Raw genomic sequence first — 9,714 nt, 5'->3', positions numbered from 1 at the left:
TCCTGCAGGATTACATTTCAGCTGAGGACACATGTCACTGACATCATACAACAAAAATACCTAAATCGAAGAAAATTGGCTGTGGGTTCATACACTCAAGACACAAGCAAAGTCTGTGGGAGGCAAAAGGCTGTCTCTCTTCCTGGTTTCCCTTAGTAGCCCACTAAAGTAATTCAGATCAAAACCACCTCATTAGATGAGATGGGAATGTGGAAATTTAGATTACAGTCATAAAAACATGCAATTTACAGGAAGTTGAACAGGTGCTGTCCTTTTAAAACATGTTATCTGCTGCTAATGGAGCCTGATTCATGTTACACTATTCAAGTTGGTCAGAGTGGGTGGAGTCAAATTTAAATAAAACTTTTTTTTAAGAAGCAAAGCTAGAGCTACAGCTACTTTCTGCTAAGCAGTTCTTCAAAAGATGATTCTTAAAGTCAGCGATACTACTGCAGAATTAGGTACCACTCAAAATGAGGAAAGGTTTCATGATCTGTCCTAATAAGGGAAAGTACATCTGGCTGCCCTGGAGCCGCCTAGTTGGAAGACTGCTGCTCTGAGTCATAGCCTTTCTTTGTTTCCTCTGTTGCTCAAGAGTAAACTACACGCAGTCCAGCATGTATGTCTTGACACATCAGTGTACACATTTTGCATACAGGCTGGGAGGAGGGAATAGAGAGGAAGCGAGTGAAGTGAAGACTCCCATGTAGTCCCTGTAAGTTTCTGACCTGCTCTTTGTCTTTGCAGAGCTTGCTTGCATCCTTGTATTGGTTCTAACGATGTGGTTAGCTAGCAGAGAGGAAAAGAATCCTTGGTAAATTTGCATTTCTGCACTAGGGTACTACCTGGTTTATGAGTTGCCCTGAGTGACTAGCTGTGGAAACTTGGCTTTGAAACCTAGGCAGAGAGCAATTAAGGTTTTAATGCTAATGATTGAATTACATTGCGTGACATTGCATTTCAAGTGTGGCTACATGCAACAAAAAAGTGTGCTGTGAAACATGGTTTTCAAATACACGTACTGCATTTGTGATAGCCATTTCAGAAATGAAAATAACCCTAAGGATTTTCAATAACAAAAAATGAAGCTGCCTGTTACTCATTTTGAATCAGTGTCAATCATCTAATTTATTCAATACGCAAATAATCCTGTAGCCAGTGAAAGACACTGCTTCAGCTCATTGAAAAGTAGCAAGAAGGATATGAGAAGCCTGTACATAGAATCACAATAAAAGCTTAGGCTATTTTCTGATTGCATTATCTTGTCCAGATAGTGATATTTCAAATGCCAGTAGTGGTCTGTTCTCTATATTTAAACTATCAGAGCAGAAGGCATTGTGTTTCCTATAAAAATAGCATTTTGACTATTTACACATGGCCAAATCGTAGCATACCCTGAAGAAGAAGCCCCCAAGAGCAGAAGTGTGGCACTCTTTGGTGTCAAGTTCCTTTCCTTTGGCGGGAGGTGCAAGTCCCTTATCTGGGATATGTTTTACTTCCAACCTCATGTTAGCTCAGCTCTGTTTGCAGATGAGTTGAGGAAGGAAAAGAGTACAAGCAAAACACTAACCCACGTGGTGGGAAGGCAACACAGCACAGTTTATAGTGGCAGGTCATTCCCCTGTGCTCTAGCAGCAATGTAAACCAGCCTGGGAAGGCTGGCTCAGTATCCTTAGCGAGGATATCGTGTTGGGGTCAGGATGTACTTTTAAAATTATAGTTGAAATAATAAAAAGCTTCTGGTAGCTGGCATGTATCTACTGAATAGGACAAATGTCAGTCTAAAATGTAACTTCTGTGCTTTTTGGTCCTATTTTGTCCAAGTAACAAAATGCAGGTATCTAATGAAACTAAATTTCAAATTATTGGCTGTGAATATGGAATATTGGATCAATATTTGGGTCTGTTACAAAAGCTAGTATCAGTCAGTTGCAGTTTGGGCCACTTGGGTGAAAAGACTTTCAGAAAAAGTTAATCTGAGCTCAGTAGTGCAGGCTGTGGAATACAGATTGAAGCAATGTGTTCATTCTTAAAAATATTATTTTCTATATTTAACATAAACATTAAGATTTAAAATCCAAATGTTTCTTCTGACACATAATACTGTCATTAATGACATTTAAATAGAATAATTTTAGCATCAATAAAATGATTTTATTGGCACTTCTGCCTTTTACTTATATGAGAAGTATCTCATAATGGTATAGGAGATCCAAATGAACTAGTCTGTTTATTTTACTCAAATAATTTGCTTGAAGATAACTGGGTGATACTAAGACACATTAGCCTTGCTGCACAAAGAATGACCCTTGCATACTGGATAATTTGGATTTCCCAGCTTTGTACAAACACCACATTCACAATATTGTGGATGGTATCGGCCTGCAGCCTCGTGAACCGCTGTGTAATGGTCTGCCCGCCCTTTGTAACACTAGATACAAATGTGTGCCGGCCAGTGGATTCCAAAGCAAGAGTTATTTTAAGATGGGCAAGAGGCTGGTTACAAAGTTGTGGAACATGTACCAATTCTCTTTCAAATATGCTTCCAGAATTTATAAATAGGCCACTTTTTAAAAAAAAGTAGAAATTAGAGGGTAGTTCAGTTATTGCCCACTAGAGTTTCCACTGCCTCTCTGGAAGTTGAGAATCTGCTCAGAAAGAAGGAAGAGGTTCAGCCTTCAGCATCCTTGCAGCAGCCAACCAGACGTAGAAAATGTCACGTTAAACTTCAGTTTACCAAAATTAGGTGCATTTGCCAGGCATACCATTGAAAAGAATACCTAAAGGGCACCTGTCCGCAAAGACATCCTTCACCTTTCAGAATTAAACATGGAATATGGAGGTCTTCATCACCAGTCCTTTACATCAGACATCTGTACAAGGACTGTACAGTATCTGCAACGTGTGTTCCACGCCAAACTCAGAAATCACTGTCAGAATTGGCACTAATTGATAACATCATTAAAAGTCTCAGAAAAAAAGCTTAAGATTGAAGACCAACTTTTTTTAGGAAATAAGGTAAGCTGGTGAGAAAATGGAATGAACTTTGACGCGCTATTACTTTAATTACACACATTCAGTGGACAGAGGATCTGTCTGCAGGGCTGTTCAGCTGTATTCATAAATTTTAAACCCATTACGAATAAACAAGTTGGGGGGTATCTTAGTTTTAAAGCAACTGAAGAAATACACTGAATTTGGCAACAAAGTGGTAGGGAACTTTCCCTGGCTCTTCTGTACTTCTGTGACACCTGGTAATGAACAGACTGGGTTTGCAAACTCATCACATGAATTATTTCAGGCCCTGATTTATTGCTTCTCATCATCTGATGAACTTTGAGTTCTCATCCATTTCTATTCTTTCAGGAAAGCTCAGCTCCTTTGCAGAAATGAGCAAGGTTTGAAATAATTTTCTTGGTGTATTTCCCACAGGGCTGGCAAGCAGATAATGTATATTTTCTGCAGCCCACATAGATCTGAGGCAAAGAATATGAAGAGTCAACAGTGTCTCATGGCTCTCCAAGTGCACGGCTTGGAGCATAAGTTCTGTTTGGAAGAACGCTTAACCCAGCAGGAATTTTTCTATTTCATTTGAATAAAATTGAGATGAAACCAAGGAAAATTTAAAGCAGTGCTGCTGAGCTGCTGAAGACATTTGAGATTTTTCCTTCCAAAGGACTGAAGTAGTGACAGCACATTCCCCTAGTTACGTATTTCAGTAGATGTTAGTGCCTACTTGGTTCCCAGGATCTTCCCTCAAAGTTGTAATTTCTGATGAGATCTTACATCTCACCCCTGCCCCTTCAATTGCCTTCCAACTTACCAGGAAATCTTTTTGTTTTTCTTGGCCCATTATCCGAGATTACCTGTGAAGATTCTCTTAAAAATTTAGAGCTTGGTCAAAAAAAGTCGGTATTGCAACTCCTAGTTTACAGCTACAATTAAAGGTGATCTTGAATGTTGATTCTCAACCATTAAATTCAAACCTTTATTAAAATTACTACATGCCGACACATCAAGCCGTCACAAAGACAGAACGTGCCTGGGAGGAGGACGAGGATGACAGTAACTGTAACTCAATTCAAACTGGGCTCCTCTCCATCCGAAATACCAAAATCATGTGATTTACTCAAACTTTTCAATATTTTGCTTTTGGGACAGATAAGCTGCAGTAGGTACCCAAAGTACACAGAAGCTCTACCAAATTTTAAATGGCCTTATCTGAATTATTTTATTCAGTTCTGAAAACTGTGCAAAGAAAGAGTAAATGGCAGCAGTGCAAAACATCCTGACAAAGAACAAATCTGCATCAGAGGGATTTTATCATTCTCAACAGTAGTTACTTAAATCTGCTACTCTAAAAAAAAAGAGTGATTGAAATTTCACTGTATGGATCCATTAGATTAGACTGAACAAAGGATATAAGGTAGAAAGGGTTGTATAACGATAACATAAACAAATACTGGTGCCTAGAAACAGCAGGCATAGACGCATTAAAATATTTAAGGTACCTTAAATATTAACTGCCTAGCAACAAGTCCCTGATTACTTCAAAGAAAATACGCACTAATTTGGAAGGCAGAAATCACAGCTATTATTATTATACATTTTTTTACAATAGCAATTAGACACATCATGATTATTACATCACATACAACTGCACGCACAGTGAATCCCTGCCTTTTAAATAGTTTGCGCTTGACTAAGAAGCAATACATGAATAGGAAATTACAGGACGTGTTTTATAGAGCAGAGAAACTGGCTCACTGCATCACTGGGCTCTAGCTCCTCCTCTGCCTCAGATTTACGTTACAACCATCCCAACCCACCTAAGTCTACATACTCATGTCTTGATGTTTGCAATTTTGCTGCTGTTGTGCCACACACAGGCGAACTATCCCAAGCACATTACATGACACTGACAAAAGAGCCAATTTAAGCTGTGACTTACTTCCTTCTGTTGTTCATGTCATTGCAAGTTCCTGTACCTTACCCTGGTGGTGACCCACAGTGCACTCACTAGGCAGCTCCCCCGGGTACAGCTTGGCACTGCTGTCTTCCCGCGCCACTACACGTACCTTATGCATGAGCCCAAAGGCCGAATTTCCTGCTCAGTCCTTGTGAAACAGCTGAAAGGATTGTGATGGAAAATGGTTTCCAGTAATACCTAAACAAACTTTCTAATCTTGCATGTGTTCATTACAGCAGTGAGTAAACATGTTGGCAGGATGTTTCCACGCTTTGGTGGCAGGCTCTAGTAGAAGCCTACGTTCCTCTGATTTTTTTAAAAGCTCATCAAAGGTGTCAGGTTAGGGCAGGTTTGCATGGAAGCCTCGTGTTCCTGCAGTTCCAGTAAAAACAACTTAGAAATATTCAGCATTTAAAAAAAAAAAACAAAACAGGATGCTTTCAGATTTGGATTCCAAATGAGGCTTCATACCACCCTACTTGCACATGACATGTTTCAAGCTCCATGTAATACTGATGGCCATTTCCAGCTTGGGATCCAAGCAGAGACTCATCCTCTAGTGACCCACTCCTGGTGCATTCTTTCCTATAACATTCCTCTCCCTCAGGAGAGAAACTCCTCCAAGGAGTTTCTTGTGCTTAGGATTTTCCTTGTTGTACTTTCTGTCTCAAGGGTTGCATAGCTGAAGATGCCAGGAGTTGGAGCAGAAGTGAGTATATTTGTGTAAATGATGGAAGAAGAAGGGCCCAGGTTCTGATTTAGTTCACCTGGTCACTTCAGCGCATGATTGGAACAGGCAACGTGCAGCAGGCAATCTTGGCAAACCCAAGCTCTGGGAAACCTCCTAATTCAAAAGCTGAAGTTACTTAGGCTTGAGCCAAGAAATAAGTTTCCCACCAACCTTATTCTCAGCAAAATCCGCTCAGTGGAAGAAACTCATGGCGTCAAGGAACGATAATTTAACACTCACCGTACAGCCAAGAGTTGCATCAAGAGAATGCGCTACGGCGGCACTGTTACTAAACGCGATTTTATAGCGTCGCAGAATTATCTTCCTCAGGACCAGCTGAACCAGCCGCGTGAATGCAAGTGGAAAACACGGACTTTGCTCGTTCCAGCTGACTGCTGCCGTAGGTTTACGCGTGACGCCGCCAGCAGCTTGACGCCGCTCCCGGGAAGCGAGCGGCCGCCGGCGGCCGGCAGAGGGCAACTGGGAGCCGCGGGACGGCTCGGAACGGAACGGAACGGAACGGAACGGAACAGAATGAGGTTTGGTTGAAATGGACCTTCCCAGACCAACTGAGCTCAGCACTGAGCTGACACCACCGATAGAAATGAGAAACGTGAATTTCTGTGATTTCATTCACCTTCACTATGGCCCGAAGAAACATAGGTTCTTATTCTAACTTTGCATTTTTACATTATGAAAAAATCCCCTCCTGAAATCAGTACAGCACTGGGGTCTGCATTTCCACTCCAGAGCACGTAATGTTCCTGCTAGTCTTTCTTATGGCATGCAAGCATCATTTTCAGCGCAGTCCTCTTTCACTACAGGCATCACTGCTTTCTGTTTTATCTTCCCTAAGCTGAATCCAAACATTGAGCAAAACCAAAAGATAAATGGCTACTCCAACTAAGAATCGAGCCTGTGACCACGCTTGGTGTTGTTAAATGGCATTTGCCTGTGGATCATAGAATCATAGAATCATAGAATTGCTCAGGTTGGAAAAGACCTTCAAGATCATCAAGTCCTGTGTTTGATTAAAAGCAGGGTAGTAGCACCTATTTTTAAGATTGCTGGCAAGTTTTATCTTTGTCATTATAATTAACATTGAGGCTCCAGGCAAATCAAATCAGCCAACAGAACAACTGCATGCATAATGCACCAGTTGGGCTCAGAAATCTCATATTTCAACCCATTTTAGCTTTTCTTAAAAACCACTAGTGCTGTGTGCAAGCACAGCTCATTTCAGTGAGCACTCTATTCCCGTGCTTATTTATCCAGACTCTGGCTTTCTGTCTAATCTAACTCATTTTTCCTGCAATTATATTCATTATTTCTTATCTGGGATAAAAGACGGGATTGTTTACCCTCAAATTAAAAAAAAAAAAACACACAGAAACAAAAACAAAAAAATGGCTCAAGGATGACTTTATCAATGTGTTTAAGTGAGTGGTGGGAGGGAGAAAAGAAGATTGAGCCGGACTCTTCCCAGTGGTACCCAGTGACAGGACAAGAGGGCACAAACTGAAATACAAGAAATTCTACGTAAAGATGAGAAAAAACCTTTTCATTGTGAGAGTGAACAAACACTGGCCCAGCTTGCCAGGGCAGGTTGTGGAGTTCCCATTTTTGGAGATACTCAAAACTCCACTGCTCTAGCCGAGCCTGCTCTGAGCAGAGGGTTGGACCACCAGTGCCTTTCAGCCTCAGACACTGTATGATTCAGTGACAGAGAACAAAGAAAACAGCTATCCTTGTTATCTTTCCAGCATTACTTGTGTATTTCAAGACTGTTTTCCTCTTTCCCATACATCTCTACAGAATTGCAGTTCTTCATAAATCACATCTTCTAAAATTCAGATTATCCTTTGGCCTATTTTCAATGAATTCAATAATTATTGAAATGATGGCACCAAACAATATAGTATTCTCACTGAGGCCTTACTAGCAGTGGAGCAAAAGGATTACTGCATAGGTCTTATGTGTAATGCTCCTATGTATTCATCTTAGCCTAACTGGATTTTTTTCCTTTTTCCTACTGGTTGGTTCATCAGTTTGTGATCTAGGATTACCCCAAAACTCTTGATTAACCAGCTGTTCTTCAGCTTGCATTTATAGCCAGAAACATTTTCTCTTGCCTGCCATTTCATGCATTTGAGATCATTTCTTCAACTTGGAACAATAACATCGTAACGGAATCCTGATACCTAGTGGGCTTTCAAGCCCTCCTTGCTTGATAATTTACTAAATATACTGGCTATTCCATGATTTGGGCCATCAATAAAGATGCAGGATAGTACCAAACTTGTGAGTTTAGTACTAATATCCCTTGAAATCAGCCAGCATAAACAACAGTAAGGTAAACATCCATAAGGAGGCTGGTCACGTATTACTCTCCACCCTCGTCTCTCCTCTCCGGCACCAGCATGTAGGGACTTTAATAGGATGAGAAGACCTGATTATCAAACCCCAGGTGCTGAGCTGCCAGAATGTGGTGATACCCATCATAGAACAGGGAAGAACAGAGGGCACTCTCTATAAAATGAATCAGCAGCAAGCCCTGAGTGGGACTTTGATCAGCGCTACTGCTGGACAGGAAAACCTGAGATCCTTCAGAGGCCAGGGACACCTTCCCTGTTGAACTCTTCTTCTGAGGACTGCATGAGCCCTTGACTTGTGATCTTCTACTTAATGCCTGAGTCTAGGTTGTGATTATTGCATTATGTGCTGGTTGTTAAGAATTTGACCAGATCTACAGAGGGTCTAGGTGACTGCAAAGTGCATGTAACTGAGAATTCTAGACATTCTGTGCAACCGTAAGCTATGTTAGGCCCTAGAAATTGTACATTATAAGCTATGTTGATTACTAAAATTGTAATAACAAGTCCCTAATTATAACCACAACCCTGTGGCCAGTTCTCATTCCACCAAGGATGCCTGTCCTCCACAGTATCGGGTGACAGTTAGCCATTAGGAACCACTCTACAGGAGAAACTTCCCAACTATTTGGGGCTGTGAAGGTGTCCTGACTGGACTGTATTTCCTTGGATAATTATGGGAAAAGCACAAGAGGCAAGACCACAGGTCATATTAAGTCAAGATTTACTCTATCTGCCCAGGACTGCTAGACTGCCAGAAGGGTATTGATTCAACATTATTATGTTAGCTGTTTCATAACACTTTATTATCTTGCAAGCATCTGAAAGTAGATATTTTGATTATTTTCCTTCTATTTTTTTTCTCATTCAAAAAATGAGGCAATTTGACCTAAAATTCTCAAAGTCTTTCTTCTTTGCCTTTTTTTTAAGTCTTAAGGTGGTACAGATTCAGTGTTATACATAAAATTATAACCTTCCATTGATCTTTCAAATATTGGAAAATCATGGTAATTTAGAAGCCCAAATACATTCCCTGCTTTCTGGAGCCTTGCTCATCCTCTGTCAGTTTTCAAAGGTCAGTACTTACCATTCCAAGGCCATCACGTCTCCACCCGATCCTACCAGACTGATGACATAACGTAGACTCCTGCAATTACAACACATGCTTGTAATTTTTCCTTTCAATAATTGCTCAGAGATAGGTCTATTCCTTTCTACAGTGTGCATGGCAGGCCTATGGTGCCTTCATAAATGAAAGGATGCCTTCCAATTATTTGCATCCCTTTCCCCCCAACCCCAAAGAGGTAATTCATTATTTATAAGAAGCTTCTAGGACATACAACAATTTTCAGGATTGGCTTTGGACTCTTCTTGGGAACATCCGGTAAAGCTGAGTCATCATATCAATCACAGCACTATAGCTCTCTGATTTATCACATGTAGTCACCAAATTAGTGTAAAGCCGTTATAGATATGCGGTATACATATACTGCACAAATACATATATATGTTGAAACACAATTAAAATGTCAAAGTGAAAAATATGTTAGTAATTGCCAAGTGTTACATGAGGCTCTGATTTCACCTTGCCTGCTCATTGCCATTTCCCTTCAAAAGCACAAAACTCAGCTGACTGTAATGGC

At 40.6% G+C, this 9,714-nt stretch overlaps 1 long non-coding RNA gene across 1 annotated transcript in view; it reads right to left on the bottom strand.

The window, feature by feature from the left end:
* LOC110399974 overlaps positions 1-9,714 on the bottom strand; it is a 51,583-nt gene that overhangs the window by 31,945 nt on the left and 9,924 nt on the right. Inside the window, exon 3 of the long non-coding RNA XR_002439500.1 lies at positions 9,159-9,218. This is a non-coding gene — a long non-coding RNA (uncharacterized LOC110399974). The remainder of the gene's footprint in view (positions 1-9,158; positions 9,219-9,714) is intronic.

Source organism: Numida meleagris, chromosome 5, assembly GCF_002078875.1.
Source record: "Numida meleagris isolate 19003 breed g44 Domestic line chromosome 5, NumMel1.0, whole genome shotgun sequence".
Lineage (NCBI taxonomy): Eukaryota > Metazoa > Chordata > Aves > Galliformes > Numididae > Numida > Numida meleagris.
The sequence above is the reverse complement of the archived record's forward strand: the minus strand, read 5'-3'. Positions and strand labels throughout refer to the sequence as shown.